This window comes from Abramis brama (genome assembly GCF_963993115.1).
Source record: "Abramis brama genome assembly, chromosome: 14".
Taxonomy (NCBI): Eukaryota; Metazoa; Chordata; class Actinopteri; order Cypriniformes; family Leuciscidae; genus Abramis; species Abramis brama.
This window is the reverse complement of record NC_139976.1, coordinates 39,240,852-39,259,287: the sequence shown is the minus strand read 5'-3', so window position 1 is coordinate 39,259,287 and position 18,436 is coordinate 39,240,852. Positions and strand designations below refer to the sequence as shown.

At 40.5% G+C, this 18,436-nt stretch overlaps 1 long non-coding RNA gene across 1 annotated transcript in view; it reads left to right on the top strand.

Annotated features, from left to right (window-relative positions):
• Positions 1-1,754: 1,754 nt before the first annotated feature.
• Positions 1,755-18,436, top strand: part of LOC311095818 — a 47,853-nt gene continuing 31,171 nt past the window's right edge. Inside the window, exon 1 of the long non-coding RNA XR_014608911.1 lies at positions 1,755-1,782. This is a non-coding gene — a long non-coding RNA (uncharacterized lncRNA). The remainder of the gene's footprint in view (positions 1,783-18,436) is intronic.

Genomic DNA, 18,436 nt, shown 5'->3' with positions numbered 1-18,436 from the left:
GGTAAAACCAGTACTGATTACCACGGCCCCAAGGGGAGAGAGGGCCCTTGAAAAGTCTGGAATATATTTTACCTGGATATTTTCATGAATAAATAAATTTCATAATGAATGTCAGATGAAATGTAAAGTTAGTGTATTGGCTGAATAACTTGGTTGATTGACTGACTACATTTTGTATATGTGGCAATGTGGATTTCAAATGTTTACTAAAATGCCAATTACGGCACTAAACCGACTACGCCACCCCGGAAATGGGCCGGGGACCCAGTCACATAAACTGTAAAGCACACAGATTCGCAGTGGCTGAGTCAGAAATCAAACAATGGATAAACAATTCACAGATTTTATTCAATACTTCGTACGATAGAATACAAACTGGTATCTTTTTAGTATACAAACATTAAAAAAAGGGGAAGTGCATCAATCATGCAGCACGATACACTGACACACATACACACTTTACCACTTCAGAATTGGGGAGTTCGTCTTGCCTATCCAATAAACACAGCAACTACTTGTGCTCTCACACCACACCAAATTCACCCGCTGTGAACACTGCAGATCAATAGCCGAACCACCACCACACACAGAGGACTCTGGCTAATCTGGAACCCCAATTCTGAGTGGGAGAGAAGACAATGAGATACAAAAACACACAAATACACATTCCATGTAATGGTCTATCAATTACACTTGTCACATGCTGCCAGAAGAATCGGTTTATCAAAATGATGCAATCGTTCACTGGCTGATACTAGTTAATTCTGTCAGCCCAGCACCGTCCTATAAAAATGTATTCTCACACTACAATACAATACTCAAAAGCACATTCACAAACAACTGACATTCAAAGAGACACAATATACACAATAAAACACAATAGTAGTGACAAAGAAAATCAGTAGCTTCTCGCCACTGTAAATCACTCAGTCTCAACGTCAATTCTGGAGAAGACTAAGTTTAGATACGTCACTGCGACTGTGAACACGCTATCGCTTTCCAGTAGTCAAGGACACCCTAGTTCATGGAAATGAGATCGTCAAACAATTAGAGTAAATGTACAAATAAGCAAAAGATGCATTGTTCCGGTCGTCGAGGAGACCCTCAATCACTAAAATGGGATCGTCAGTTAATTAGAGTAAAAGTACAGATAAGCAACAGATGCGTCGTTCCGGTCGTCAAGGAGACCCTCGTTCGCTAAAAGGAGATCGTCAAGTAATTAGAGTAAAAGTACAGATCGGCAGTAAATGCGTCATTCCAGTAATAGGCAAAGGAATGGTCGAAGACAGCTTGGAGAGGAGAATCCGACTCTGTTCCGAAGCACTCCAGCTCGAATAATGGCTACCAGCTGCAGGCAATCCTAAACTCACAGGACCAGCAATGGGTCGCATAAAGCCTAACAGCGCCCACGAAGCCTGCTGCAACACCTGGCCTCCCGTGTCACTGTTAAAATATAATACACATTTCAATTTAAGAAATCACTGTCCTGTGAACCTAACATTAAAGTAAGTGTAACATACCTGCATATGGTAACTCACACCGCCCAGTGCACTCGATAGCGTGCCAATTATGGCCTCACATTGACAAATAGTTGTTCGACATGTCTAACGTACTCCTCAGTCAAACTGTTAAATCAGAGCCATAGAGAGAAAGAGTTGCGACACTCTTTGATGTCGCCGCTATGGCTGTCACGTGGTTCATGTAAGCCGCAATAGTTCCAAAACACACGCTGGCTGTCATGTTCTTCTATGGGACAGACAGCAGCGATTGCATTATTGAACGGTAAATATAAAATAAAACACACACCAAGTACTTTTTCAGCTGTTATTGCATTATTGCATTTTGTTAATGTCAGTTTTGCATTTGGAGATAAGTTTTAGGCTATATTTTTGGAGGGAAAAGCATAGTGTTCATGTCCACATGGGTAGTAGCACTGGCTTTAGCGGCTCTAACTTAACTTTTCCATATCATTCATCTGATGATGGACGTCTCATGATATTTATTTTAGCACAACTGGGCTGTATTAGGCTATTGATTCCCGTGATTTTGCTTATAAATTTTGATTCAGCCATTACACCTTCGTGATCACGCAAAGAGGTCTGCCGTGGCCGTCCGTTCAGAGTTCGCTTAAATATTTTTTATTAAACAATGACAGACAACAAAAATGTGTGCTTGTGTGTGAACAAGAAAAACAAAAACCAGGGGCAGGTGATCCATGAAACAGACAGGACTGGTGATCCCATAACAATCCTAGAGGTCCAGCATTGTTCTCACAAGCCGCTTCACTCAAGACAATAAAACATAATGAAAAGTTAGTATATCCCAAAAAATTAAATAAAATAAAACTTGCTATAAAGGTGGTAGCGATTCATTACCGAACTCTTACTGTCACAGTGACAGCTGACGAAGTCGCGCTAGCTAACTAGCTAGCGCAGTGCTTGAAAATTGGTTGAAACATCCAACATAAAATATAAATAATTACGCTGTGCATGTACAAATGAAGACCAGTATAAGCATCGCAAAGGGCCTCTGATACAATATAGACAGTTGACAATTCAAAAGAGGTCGATATCTCAACAACTTAACTCTGGAACAACTCGACGCGCTGCAATGTAAGTGAATGGTGTCCAACGCCAAAATGACAGTGTTTGGAACTATTCCGATCTTCTAATCCCGGAAGTAGGCGGTTAAAAGCGCCGCCATTGATTACAACGGAGGTCTATGGGAGTGTCGCAACTCTTTCTCTCTATGGCTCTGTGTTAAATCAAATGAGTCTCAAATTACCCTTACACACAAAACGTTCATGAAGAGAATGCCACTAGTAGCTCTTACCTCCTGGACAAACACGGCGCGCCTGAAATGACGTCACTCCCAGGACCCAGAAAGACGCGCTTAGTGAGATGTCAACCTCATCTTTTATACTCATTGAACGTACCGTATCCACCCCTAATCACTTCCGTAATTGATCACATCACCACATATACAAAAATGTAAAGACTATCTAAGGTCTCACGGTCCCACCCCTTGCTAATGTGCCAAATGGTTTAGTCCATCTGCACGCATTTTGTTTATGTTAGTTGAACATCTGGTGGAGCGCAAACTTCTGCTGTAGAAATGTCTTTCTCAAAGAAAGCCATATCAGGCCACCAAAAAAGAAAGGAAAGACAGGAGAAGGAAAGAAAACAAAATGAGGGGAAACAATTGGTAACTGACTTCTTTTCAAAGAAAGGTGAGCACAAACTAGAACACGAAATCTATAGTGCTAAACTGCTTGAATATCTCTACGATCGTTAGTGCTAAAAATGAACTGAGACAACCCACTGAAAGAGCAGAACATACACTTTCAGATGAAAATTTGGTTATACATGTAATCTGAGGTAAAGGCCAAATAAATAAACTGTACACTAACAATGCTGTTTGCATACAACACACCATTATAATAGTCTAATTTGAAACATGTTTAATTTTATACATTTATAATCTATAATATCTAAAATTAGCAATAATTAGCAATTGTATAGCCTACTTTGGGTGTTATATATGCAAAAAAACATTGTAATATCATTTAGCTTAACCCATTTGTGCCCAAATTTTTCTGAATGGTTTCATGCATATAGTCGTGTTAACAGTGTAGCATGGGAACCTAACATGTTCTGCATTTATTTTCCCCAGGTTTTTTTTTTTTTTTTTCTTGAAAATCGTATTTGAATGTGCGGCAACTATGGTTGTTGGTGGGCAAATATGTTGTATGCACCCCCTCAATATCAAATATGAATAGGAGGAGAACATTTGGCATCTATCTCAAAATAACTGCTTTCAACAGATCAATCTTCATTCATAAACAAATTTATTATGTATAAAAGTCAAAGAACATTTGATGCGAACCCAAAAAAGCTGCATCTAGCTTATAATCTCTTGAATATGAAAACACAACAAAAAATAAATCAATTTGTCTAAACCCTTATGCGTTGTTCGGGGTATTTTTGACCCACATTTCTAACTTTCATTGATGAGGATAACATGGATAATTTGACATGGTTTAGTGGACGATTTTTGCCCATGTTTTGAAAAATGCAGTTTAAAAGTAACAAATTATCACTTAAACCAGTAGATGGCTGCAGAGCTCCATTATTTGCTATTTGTTATTTGACTAACTGAAATACATCTTTTCACAAGTTTTTCCAGTTATATTCATATCTACATATTATGAAACAATAAAAGTTACTTTAAAGTTTAGACATTTTTTGTACTGAAAAAAAACACACAAAAAAAACACAGAAACAACACAGAACACACATAGACAGAAATTAAGTGGCACACTTTAAATTTGTAGAATTATATGAAAAACAGATGTTTGAAATAAATGATAAACTCTTTTCAAAATATGGGCAAAATATCTTACAATAAGCCATGTCAAATTATCCATGTTATCCCCATGAATGAAATTTAGAAATGTGGGTCTTTTATAAGGTGAATTTTACATAAAAACTGTTTTATTTTTTATTTTGATAAAAACCTATTTTAAAATATATTTATTTATTTATATACATTTTGTGGAGTAAAAATGTCCAAATGTGGAGTAAAAACATTAATAAACTGAGTAAAATTACATTTGTTTAAAAAAAAAATCTAAACAATTGTTTTGTTACAAAATTACATTTTGTTGCCTGGAGTCTCTGAGATATGTACTCACAAGGCATTTGCTCACCGGCAACTATACTTGCCATTTGGACTTTTGACTAAGTATACAAAAAACTATAGATCTCTTGTAAGATTTGTTTTGATGATTCAAGAGACTTTGCTATTTACATGAGGGAATTTGCAAGCAGAAAGACTGAACCCTTCTCCAGAGAGCAAACGGATCTGCTCGTGCGCAAGGATAAAGCGAGACCATCTACGGGACAAGCCGGATTCACCATATCTTTATGTACACAATATTAATCTTTTACATTGCAATCCATTTATTTTTGATATTTGACTAGTTTGTGTGCTGCTGCTTGTCCCTGTGTGTGTAATAAGCAGAGTGTGTGTGTGTGTGTGTAATAAGCAGAGTGTATGTGCGTTGTGGACATGTACGTCCGCCTATATTACTAACGCTCTCTTTAAATAACAAAGAAAAATACTGTGCCATTGACTTTAGAGCAGGTTTCAGTTGGTCAATGGCTCAGTCTATTTCAGTTCCTCAAAATAGCAACACACCAACAATGTGCCTGAACACACACCTGGTTTCCAGACCAGCAGCCCATGGGCCACAGATGGGCGCAAATGCATTTGCTATTTAAACAACGTGGCGCAGGACGTGAAAATGAAAACTGCCTCGGACTGACACTAGCAAAACACACTTGCGTCACGCTTGGCGCTGGATTGCGCCGGGTGTATGATAGGGCCCTTAGTGTCTAAGCAATTTTTAAAAAACTGTAATAAACTGCACATGGGTTTAATTCAACTTGCCTTCAGTGAATGTTGTGACAGCATGTTGTCTCGAAGAATATCCAAGACTCAAGAATGAAGAGCATCTCACTCTAAATTTACATAGAAGCCACTGATTTGTGACCTTTATTTCTTCTTAGTATTCATCACTTTCTGCCACCCTCCTCTACATTCCTACCTCCTTCTGTCCTTCGGATGAGATGTTAAACTGAGGTTCTGACTCTCTGTGGTCATTAACAATCCCATGGCACTTCTCGTAAAGTGTAGGGGTGTAACCCCGGTGTCCTGGACAAATACCATCCATTGGCCCTTGCGAATCATGGCCGTGTGTGTAGCGGTGGTGAGCGCACTGGTGCTGTTACTGTGCACTGGTACTGTGGCTGCCGTCACATCATCCCAGTGGATGCTACAAACTGGTGGTTTGTGGAGAGATCCCCTGATATGATTATAAACCGCTTTGGGTGTACAGGAGTAAATATGAAAATGCTATATGAATGCTTCATTCATTAATTCATGCTGAATAAAAATATATCAAATAAATAAATATTTTTATAAAGACATGACTCTGAAAACACTGAGATTTGAGGGATGGAGGAGATAATACTGAGCACATAGTGCTTCAATGGCGTATTGTTGAGATCCGTTCAGCCATCAGGATTTGACAGCTGCAGTTTGTCACAGTTTAGAGACAAAAAGGCAATTAAACCATGAGCAATGGTTAACAAACGCAGAGTCCACTTATTATGCATCTCCTGAATAATGAGATGTGCAGAGGATGAATCTGGTTTGTCAGAATCGGAAGAGATTTTGTTGTTAAAATATTTTTTCTTCTCCCAGTTTGCTATGCAGAGGACACTATAAGTAAACGATCTGTTGGTTGGTTTCTCTGAAAAGAAACTCTGGTTCTGTGAGGCTTTCATACATTGCTGTTTGTTCTGAGCATCAACATTAACTCAACCAATGGCCTGAGTCTTGGGGCAGGACCAGAGGTCGCGTTAGACTTCAGGGACAGGGTTGTAAAAATGACGTCATAATTAATTTTCATATATATTCAATTAATATTCATATTTTAAATGTAATAGGCCATTTATTAGGCTCTGTTTTTGTTCACATTTTAACTTTTATTCACAAACTTAAAGGGCAACCATATTGACTAGATTATGCATTTATTTATTAAGAGAAAGTTGAACTTTTCAGGATCTATCATGATTGTTTGTCCAATAAATCCCAATAAGCTTTGTGCTTTGTTACTTTTGATATAAAACAAAGTCTCAGCTTTCTAATTCTGTCCATTTTATCACAAAATTCAAACATAAATACCGTTTTGGAGCTCTTTAATGTTGCGCAAGAGATCACTGTGGTGCCTGAGTTCAAGCGAAAGTGGAGCACGAGTGAATGCGATCATCCCCTCCTCTTTACAGAACGAAATAAACATGAAAGAACATTAGAAAATATGTAGAAAGATACAGTCCAATATACCAAAATCCGTATCATGTCCCTCATGTAATCTCTCAATCAGTGTTTCAAACGCAGAAAGTCGTCAATAAATCAGCTTGTAAACAGTGTCACGTTACTCAGATAAGCCATTCGTTGACCATTAAATTGATTGTCAGCAAGAGCGCACTTGCCGCCAAGTGGACAGGGGTGAGAATTACACTTACACGGTACAATCACTCTCAGTGTAATGTGTCAAAATGACGGACGGCAGATTTTTCCGTCACTGCTAAAAAAAAAAATCAGAAAAATTTCGGTTAACGCGACCTCTGGGCAGGACAATCTGATCTGCTCGACAAATCACAGATGAGGTGGATGTTGGAGGAAACTCATCATTTTTGCAGTTGTGTTTGTTGATGCTATGTGGCACAGAAATTACACGTCTCATAGCTTGGGATTGTTCTAGCAGGTTTGTATTGTCCGGTAAATTAGAAGACACTTTCACAGTTAATTCCTATTCTTATCTATAGCTTTCCACAGATCTAAGAAAAAAAATACTAAAATGCATCCTGCCTATTATATAAGGATAGTACACAGTATATAAAAGTACACAGCACAATGTGTAGCTAACCATGTGAATGTCCATAATTCAAACTCAAAATTTCTACAAAATATTTAGAATTTAAAGCATAGTTGAACATTTCTAAAATAGCATGTGTGATTGTATGTGAAATAGCCTAATTCAAAAGCTCCACAAGAAGAATGTTGAGCAAATAATGTAATGCAACTAAACTAAGGTGAGCTTTTCAATTTCAGCTAATGGCGGAGGTCTATGAAAATAATAACCAACACTAATAGGGGTCAGAGCCCCTGCAGATGTACCATGCTTTGTTTTCTGACAATGATAATGACAGCTTATCTGTCATATTTGCATTAGTCTAAGCAGTGAGAGCCAAATGTAGAGAGCATGTATTACGTGACCGGCACAAGTGCAATTGCAGGTATAATAGAAGCCTCATTATGTTGTATGATGGCTAATGTGGGAAAGTTCCACTAATGATGGATGAAGCTTCCAGGCCACTTTGCAGCATAAAATCAGGAGAAAACAAATAAAAAATAAAGCACAAATTTCCTCAAATTCGTAATACTGCAATGTGTTTTCCGTGAGGGTTTTTATCAGCATAATAAATCATGTACATGTATGATTTGTCAGTACTATTTATCATTTAAATTGAATATCATTGTATCAAATATGAAAGTGTAGCATTACAGTGATGAGGATTGTGGTGGTGCGGGATCGGGTGTGAAGAGTGAGTCTGAGTGAAATCTGAGCCAGAGGTGAATTACTTTTATATTCAGCTAATTTGTAAATGCAATTTGTTGCTTTACTGATTCAAAGAGATGTCTTCAGAAGTATGGGGACTCACTTAAAAACCTTTTAATCTAATTGGCTAATTAGCTTTTTGTGGCTCTGCTAGAGGCTAGACTGACTCTTCTTCAGTTCAATAGGCCTGTAGCAGACGAGACTGGGACAGAAGGGAAAAAAAAGAGGAGAAAATCCAATCCAGCAGCTCCATATATTGGCATATAGGAGCTGTATGTGAGGAGAACGACTGCTAACCCTGAGGCTGGGCTGATTAGATCAGGGCTCGTACTCACTGAGTGGGAGCGATCATCATTTTTTTACCTGTGAGAAATAACTACACCAGCCCGGGGAACTCATCATCTATTTCTGATGCAAGTGAGAACCCGACACATTTCACACGTCTTACAGTTCTGTCAGGACCACTATCGTCAAATACGATTGACAATTAGCATACAGTTAGGATTGGCGGTATGGTTCTGTTCTGGGCAAGAGCTCCCTGCGCATCCATGCAGCCTAGCATATATAAGAGCAGAGAGAGCAGCAATAACCCCCCAAAACAAAACCATATGCCAATATCCCCCAACATAAACTGACAGTGAAATTCTGGATGTCTTTTACACACTACCCCCAACACGACTGAAGCTGATAGAATGGTTAATACATCCTGATGTTAGTGGCATATGCACAGGTTAGTGGCACTATAGATCCAATCTAATGGGGGAAGCATCACCCCAAGCAGGAGCAAGCAAAGACGCATTGCAACAAGCATGTTATATAAATCGCAGAACTATTGCTAAAACTAGTGTAGTTTGGCAGGGGAAGCATACACCCACAGCAATAGCTCAGACTAGCGCAACAAAATCTGATACAACAAGCATGTTATATAGTCTGCCTACAGAGATGAGTGCAGGGCCAACAAACCTGCTCATTTTATTTTAAAGAAAACAGAGATCCCACCATTGATCATCAGCGGGGACTGTGTGGAGAGGGTGGCAGACTTCCGCTTCCTGGGAGTCCACACTGAGGAGAGCCTATCCTGGAGCGTAAAAAAATAATGTGCATATGGAAGCTGATGTAAAATAGATCAATGCAATGACAGAAAGTATGCATGTCTGTAGATGTATGTTCACACTGTTTTTATGCAATGATTGTGTGTTCACACTGTTTTAAAAATAAAATAAAATTTTGCTATGATGTTGACGATTATGAATGCTGCTAATGCTGTTATACATTCCTATAACTAGCATTAGCACTTCAATTATATTTTTATAGACTCAATGAATGATGAACTGACTGGAGAGCACTTTAAATTTCGTTGTACCTGTGACAATGACAATAAAGACCTATTCTATTCTATTCTATTCTATTCTATTCTATTCTATTCTAGTATTAAAACTAGGGTTAGGGTTAGGGAAGCTTACACTCTGTAGCTCTGAGTCATAGGCAGCTAGCAATGAAGTACAGTGTGCCTCCTCATTCATTAACATGATTTCTGCTTCTGTCATACTTAATTCCATTGTTGTGGAGGTGAAGATGACAACTCCCATGATTCCACACTCATTCACGGGATCATCAAGCTACGATGTTGTTAGTGTTGAATAACAGACCTCTGCGGTGAACATACCTAATGTGTATTTGCACAGTATGTTACCAATAATCGAGATAAGCTTAAGCCACAAGCATGTGCAATAATTGGATTGAAAAAAAAAAGAAGCTCATTCTTTATTCTATGCAACCAGATAAGGCTAAAACATCGCTTTGATTACCACAGCATGTCGATTAGTGCAGTATGCTCAATAATACTAGAAGCCCAAGTAATGAGCATATATTCGATTGCATTGCATTGCATTGCAAATGGTGGTTGAGGAGATTTCCCCCTTATGTGTAAAGTGCTTTGAGTGCCCAGAAAAGCGCTATATAAATGTAACGAATTATTATTATTATTATTAGCAACCAGTACAGTACTGATAGCAATGTTGCTGAAACAACTACAAGCATTTTGCTGATACCTGGATAAGCTTAGCACAGCATGTGACAATGACACCAGATATAGACCTGAAACACAACCATGTTTCCAATAGCAACTAACAGCTTTTAGTGCAGTGGTTCTCAAATATATATATTTTTATATTTTTTGGGGGGGTCATGTCCCCCTTTAAAAAAAAAATCTGAGCATGTTTCCAATAGCAACCAGATAGCCTTAAGCACAAGCATGTTTCAATAACAACAGATAGCCTTTAGAGCAAGCATATTTCTAATACACTATAGCTTTAAAGGGACACTCCACCCATTTGCATTAAGCTTTGCATTGTTAGAAACCCAGTCATACTGTTGAATGGTCGTGCAACACTCTCTCATTTTCCCCTGAGACGGGAGAAATCCGTTATTTACCTCTTACACTTCCTCCTACAATGACGCAAAAATCGTCATTTTGCGTCATTGTAGGAGGAAGTGTAAGAGGGGGGGATTTCTGTTGAGACTACAGACACTCGTTCCTCATCTTTCCCAGGGGCGGGACCCGCTCACGCTACAGACCTATCACAGATCAGTGGGTGGGACTTTACTCTCTGAAACTGAAAGCAATATCCTCCATCTTGTTTGAAGCTAAGCTAACAGGCGCTGTGGAGACAGATGTAAAGTTATGACAATAGCGGAGGAGAGTGCTCAATATGATTTAGAAGAAGAGGATTTCGGAAGTCTGATGCTTGAATCAGGTGTTTGTGGCTACCTTTACAAGCCGCATTATAGCGAAGAGCAGCCGAGGCAGAAGACCTGCCTGCCGCGGTCGAGGAGCCCGGACTGGCTCGAGTTAGGGCGGACTGGTGGCGCCGGTGATCTCACTATGCAACTACGAACACAGAGATAGAGTCCGTCTGCGGCAAAGAATTTCAACGATGACAATTTCTCCTGGACGAAATCTCTGAATCAGACGAGAACACGGACGTTTGTGTTGTGAACTATCCTAGTTTCGCACCGCATATGTTCTGACTGAACATCCTGGTACCATGCAATAATTCACCTTTTCGAAAGAAATACAAACGAGGAGTAATGCACTAATGAGTTCGCCAACTAACTAGACATTTTGTGTGAAATGAATTTCAAGCTCTGGTGGTAGCTAGCCTTGTAGACGGAAGAGTGATTTCTCTTATAGGCAGATATGCGCTGTTCTGGATTAGTGGAAGTGGCTTGCGGAGCTGTGCAATGTGGTGCATTGTGGGAGTTATTGTCTTTCATACAAATGCGTCCTGAAGTTATTTTTTGTCTTTCCTCGGTCACGAAGGCACCAAATTCAAAATTTATTTTACATTTAGACTACATATATGACCCACTTTAAATAAAAAACAATGTTCAAATGGGTGGAATGCCCCTTTAAGAACGCCGTGTTTCCAAGAACTAGATAGACCAAGTGTGTCCGATACCCGACAGAATCAACACTAAACTTACTCAACTGAATAGTGACTGTTTACTAAGTCTGTTTAGAGCTGTGCCACAGCAGAAATGATTCCGTTTGCACCATGAATTGTTATTTCCTAACTATCACCGCAAGCTGCTTGAATCTGTGCTGCATAGTGCTAAAAGCACAGCATGTGCAATGCGAGCAGTTGCCAATGACAACAGATAAGTAACGCACATAGCCAATATGATTGCATAAGCCTAGCAAGAGCATTTGAATGAAAACGACTAGATAAGCCCTAGCAACACGTATAACATTAGCAACAAGCATATTGCCAGTACCCTGATAGCTTTTAGCAATGAGCATTAAAAAGGAATTTAGCTTAGCTTCATGAAGACTTTCAGAGATGAATGGAAAATGAATCACGTTGAGTCCTGTGTCAATAATGCAGCGATGCGAGCAGCAATGCAGACTGAGGTCACTTCCAAATCAGACAGCTTATGATCAATGCGCGAATCTCGTGTTCAGGTTCATGAACTTGAACGAATCTGAGGTGAAATCCTTGTGGGGAACGAATTCCTCTCACTAAATTCCCGATTGCACGATTCCTTGTGAGATGATGTGGTTTGCCAGCCGAATTTCGCAATTTAATTAGCTCCTGAGAAACACGATAGCTAATACTGAGGGAGCTTATATATGTATACAGTGATAGGCGTCATATTCCTATAGGTCAGGGATGGGCAACTTCGGTCCTGGAGGGCCACTGTCCTACAGAGTTTAGCTTCAACCCTAATCAAACACACCTGAACAAGCTAATCAAGGTCCTCAGGATTACTAGAAAATTACAGGCAGGTGATTTTTTCAGGGTTGGAGCTAAACTCTGTAGGACAGTGGCCCTCCAGGACCGAAGTTGCCCATCCCTGCTATAGGTAGATGTGGATCAGCTGATGCGAGCTTGACTAATGTCACCTGCCAGAACTGACGCTACACTTGATTTTTAAAAGTTTTATGGAGCATTTAAATAAGAACAAAATATGTGGACACGGCCCTAGAATCATGACTTACAGTTCATTGACATCAACAATTGTTGTTAAAAAAAACATGATAATGTGTTTTGAAGTGTTTTTTTGTGTGTTTTTTTACCCAAGGTTCTGCTGAATAATGGCTTGATAACATTAGTGTCACAAACACAAAGGAGACAGACAGGTTTAGGTGCACACAGTGTTTATTAAAGGGTAACTAAACCCTAAAACAACTTTTTTAGATAATGATCTGTAAGACTGGGGCTTTATTAGTGCTGTTCATTGATTCAAATACATTTTTTGACATTTGGGTATAAAGTGTTTTAATTCTACAATATATGGTGTAAAAATAGAGTGCTGCCCTCTTCAGGTTAAACGTTGGCTACTGCAGTTGAATTTTCCTATAGGAAGTTCTGGTGCCGCGTGACGCAAGCAGGCACCAGCTCACCACACCCTTGGTACGAGCTCACCACGCCTTCGGCATAGGCTCAGCCCCTGGTATAAAAACATCTTGTTCTGTCAAAACCACTGTAGCGAGTCAGGAGTTGGAATTGCGAGTATTGAAAATGATGGAGAGATGGGCGGAGGATGCGAAGCGGGTTGATCCAATGAGAGGGCTGAAAGACGTTGAGAGATACGCACAGCTTTCTGAATGAAACTCTCCAAATCGAGGTCATCATAAATGACCACCTGATGACGCACTTCCGGGTTCAGACCCTGGCGAAAGGCTGTCAAAAGGGCCATCTCAGCCGCTAGATGCCGGCAACTTGCGGAACTGCAGAGCATAAGCATTTATAGAAGTATTACCTTGGCGGAGGTTGCATTTCAAAATATAGTGAACTTTGTAGAAGGAACCCGCTGCAATCCTCCGCCTCACCATTGTATGTCGCTGGTCGGGCCATGGGACTGGCAGAGGCAGGTGGCGAAGGAGCGGGTGGTGCAGAGGGGAGAGTTTGCTGAACCGCTCGCACAGGCTCGGCAAACTGATCTGGTGAATGCTCCCCGCTGGTTCCAACAGGACTCTGCGTGATGGTCTAGTCTTCTGTCACAAACACAGGAGGAGACAGACAGGTTTAGGTGCACACAGTGTTTATTAAAAGCAGAGTGGTGGTGGAACAACGGGAACCAGAGGATGGTGACTTGTAGAATGATGATGGTGACTTAGCTGCCGATGACTGAAGTGGATTCTCTGTGCAGGTGACGAGTGAACACGAAGACATGTGATCTGGATCAGGATGACGGACAGGAGACTGGATACAGGACGAGACGATCTCAGGTGAGTAGATAGGTAAGGAGTCTGACATAAAGCAGTGTATACTACAGCGAGATCAGACAAGGAGTGAAAGGTGAACGGGGTATATAACGGGTGTGTTGATGAGGGAGTGAGGGTGCAGCGAGTCAGTACTCTGGTGATGGTGAACGAGTGGGCGGGTCCCGGTGATTGTGAACGAGTGGGCGGGTCCCGGTGATTGTGAACGAGTGGGCAGGTCCTGGTGGGCGGGTCCTGGTGATTGTGAACGAGTGGGCGGGTCCTGGTGATTGTGAACGAGTGGGCAGGTCCTGGTGATTGTGAACGAGTGGGCGGGTCCAGGTGATTGTGAACGAGTGGGCGGGTCCTGGTGATTGTGAACGAGTTTGCGGGTCCCGGTGATTGTGAACGAGTGGGCGGGTCCTGGTGGGCGGCTCCTGGTGATTGTGAACGAGTGGGCGGGTCCTGGTGGGCGGGTCCTGGTGATTGTGAACGAGTGGGCGGGTTCTGGTGATTGTGAACGAGTGGGCAGGTCCTGGTGATTGTGAACGAGTGGGCAGGTCCTGGTGATTGTGAACGAGTGGGCGGGTCCAGGTGATTGTGAACGAGTGGGCGGGTCCTGGTGATTGTGAACGAGTGGGCAGGTCCTGGTGGGCGGGTCCTGGTGATTGTGAACGAGTGGGCGGGTCCTGGTGATTGTGAACGAGTGGGCAGGTCCTGGTGATTGTGAACGAGTGGGCGGGTCCAGGTGATTGTGAACGAGTGGGCGGGTCCTGGTGATTGTGAACGAGTTTGCGGGTCCCGGTGATTGTGAACGAGTGGGCGGGTCCTGGTGGGCGGCTCCTGGTGATTGTGAACGAGTGGGCGGGTCCTGGTGGGCGGGTCCTGGTGATTGTGAACGAGTGGGTGGGTTCTGGTGATTGTGAACGAGTGGGCAGGTCCTGGTGATTGTGAACGAGTGGGCGGGTCCAGGTGATTGTGAACGAGTGGGCGGGTCCTGGTGATTGTGAACGAGTTTGCGGGTCCCGGTGATTGTGAACGAGTGGGCGGGTCCTGGTGGGCGGCTCCTGGTGATTGTGAACGAGTGGGCGGGTCCTGGTGGGCGGGTCCTGGTGATTGTGAACGAGTGGGCGGGTTCTGGTGATTGTGAACGAGTAAGCAGGTCCTGGTGATTGTGAACGAGTGGGCGGGTCCAGGTGATTGTGAACGAGTGGGCGGCTCCTGGTGATTGTGAACGAGTGGGCGGGTCCTGGTGGGCGGCTCCTGGTGGGCGGCTCCTGGTGATTGTGAACGAGTGGGCGGGTCCTGGTGATTGTGATTGTGAACGAGTGGGCGGGTCCTGGTGATTGTGAACAAATGGGCGGATCCTGGTGATTGTGATTGTGAACGAGTGGGCGGGTCCTGGTGATTGTTGAACGAGTGGGCGGGTCCTGGTGATGGAGTGATGATTGGGGCTGTGACGGTGTGGCTGACTCTGTGACAATTAGATCATCAGATCAAAAAAAATTATGCATCATAATGCACATGATAGGAAAAAAATCTATATTTCATGCAGATTACTTGAGGTCATCTGCCCAGATATTTTATAATAATAATAATAAAATAAGAATACTTATAGTCACAGAAACCCTACAAGTGGCAATTCTCAATGTATTGTGTTTTTATTTCTTATTTTCAGAAATCTTAACAAATCTAGATTCTTAGGGCCTCATTTATGGGTTAGGAACGTGCGTATGCACAGATTTGATCTTAGAGTGTGCATACGCTAAAATCCATGCCAACGTTCATTCATATTAATAAAAAATGTTTTTTGACGTGGAAAAGATGTAAGCGTTAGTTGTGCCTTGCTCACCCACACACTTTACCTTGTGCAGAGCAATTCTTGCTGTCGCCATTCTCAAGTAAAACATTTGGATGTTGACTGGAGATCTTTTATATGTTAATGACATTATTTAGGCTGCATTTACAACACTGTAAAATCGAATTAGTTAGACTTACTTAAAAAAAGCATGCAAACCGATTGCCATAAAAAAAAAAAAGTAAAGTGAAATAGGAATAGTATGTGGTACTGACAAATGTTTAGTTAGTATAGTTCACTTACACAAGAGTTCTAGTAACTAAAAAATAACTGTAGAGAGTACTTGATAATTTACTTCAAATAAAATATTATTGTTACCATTGTTGTGTTTTGCATGCTGAATGTTGAAGTCTGTGTGACTCAAGCATGATCAATTGCAAGATGGACCACAAATAAAGAGGGATTATTTAAACCCAATTCCAAGGTGTTTAGGACAATAAAATTAGCAATAAAATTATAAAAGATCATTAATTGACATGAAATATAGTTATGTTATACATCATTCATCCATACATTATATATATACAGTATATAAAGGGAACGCTAATTCTCCCACGGCCCTCGGCCTCGTCCTGCTCGCCACAGTGACTAACCCATTTTAGGAAAATGTACTTTTTTGAAGCCAGCTTTTTTATTTTATTTTATTTGTGCAAGACAACATAGAGTTACATAATAAGTACACAGAACACAGGAGTGCAAATTTACAAATTACAGTGAAACACAATAAGGCAATACAGGGTCAAGAAAACAGGATAAGGTATGTGTGGTTCTGTTGAGCAACATAGTTAAGGCAATAGTGAATGTATTTTAAGTTATATAAAAAAAATTTTTTTTTAAAAGATAAATCATTTTACTGGATATATAAGGTGTATCTTATTAAAGTGTATCTAACCGATAGATCATTTAAGTGCATGGATTATTTGACCGCGATTATGGGAAGGAGCATTTAAGAAATATCTGAGCAATAATAATAATACAAGAAAGTCAGCAGGTATGACAGTAGTGCAGGTGAAAGAACGGTTGAAAAGCATACACTTAGTTTTACCAGAATTTAATAATAACTGAAGGTTTTGGAAAGAATGTTGAATGGTATTGAAACTCTCCTGTAAATTTTTGAGCACAGTATCTAACGAAGGTATGTTCTTATGTGATGTTCTCTCAAAGTTTTCAGTTGTATTGACAATTCAACATTCAAGATGACTTTGGGAAATGAGTGAATGCAAACAGAGAAAAATAAACTGCAGAAGTGGAGGAAATAAGTGAAAAGTCCATTAAGAATTTCCCCGCCTCAAAAACCAAACTGAAACCAATCAATTAATATTTACTTGTGTTTCCTGAGTAAACAAAGCATATATGTGAATAGTACAGATTACTAGATTTTTACAATTAAATTAAGACATTAAGTAAAGTTAACTAAAAAGTGTTAGTTAGAATCACTGTTGGACTTTACAGTGAAGGCGGAGGTCTGAAACCATTCAGCTGCGCACAATTTCAAGGTAATTTGCGATGTTTAAATTTCATATCTGAGAGAGAGGCGGATGCACGTGTCTCTACGCACATTTGATGCCCCACCTTGTTTTTGTCTCAGTTTAGATAAAGTATGACTTCATTTAATAAATACACTTTATAATTATTTTTATGCATTTTTTAACTAAAATAATAGAATCATATTTAATCGAATCTTAACCACATTTTAGATGTCATAATAATGTATTAAATATGGATGTTAGATCAGTTGGTGTGGTTTAGGGAGGGTGAGTAGTGAAGTCTATGGTGAGGGAGTGTGCAACAGTCTGCTTCGAGGAGAACTGTCATCAACACCCCACTCCTCGCCATCTGGACCAACAGCCGAGAGGAGGACACACTGATCGAAACACTGTAGAGGACTGTACCAGACTGGCCTTTGAAAGAGTTTCAGGGTCACAGAAATGTTGAGATTAATAAACTGTGTTGCGGTACAGAAAGAGCCTGTGATATAAGAGTGTGAGTGTGTTTTTCCCTTCAACAATACTTGCCTCTCTCTCTCTCTCTCTCTCTCTCTCTCTCAATTAATAAAATTAAAGCAGGCTTGATGAATGCTGTGGTAATGCTGATGGAGAGTAGATTTATTTCAGGTACATCAGGTATAAACTTGTTTAGATTTTTTTAAAGAACACTTTAATATATTTGTTATTTTTGGCATAAAACAAAGAAACAATTTACTACTAGGCTACTTTTTGCTTGTTTTCGGGCTTGTATTCTCTGCACTTATTACATTTGATTAGTCATTAAATCTGAATGATCAATTATGGATTGACAGTTGAATTGACAGTTTCATGGTCATTATGTAGAAATGTGTCACTGCTAAACTGTGTGTTGCACCGCTGTCCATGATTTAATAATATGTCGGAGCAAATGCACAGCAAGTTAGAGAAAAAAATCTTTATAGAGGCAAAGTGTAACTGCACATTTTATTTATTCCGACATTTTCGACAACAAGCCTTTGTCAAGGTATAGCCTGGCTAACGTCAGACCTCTTTCTCATTGAGACGTGGTCTGGGAACCACATGTTCATTTTCTCGTATTTGAGGCGTGGTTTACGAATGCCCAGAGCCGTTTATTGGGCGCTACGAATGTCTATCAAATGCGCCTGTGCGTAGCTCATAGCCAATCGTTTCAATTATACCAGATGACGCATGTAGAG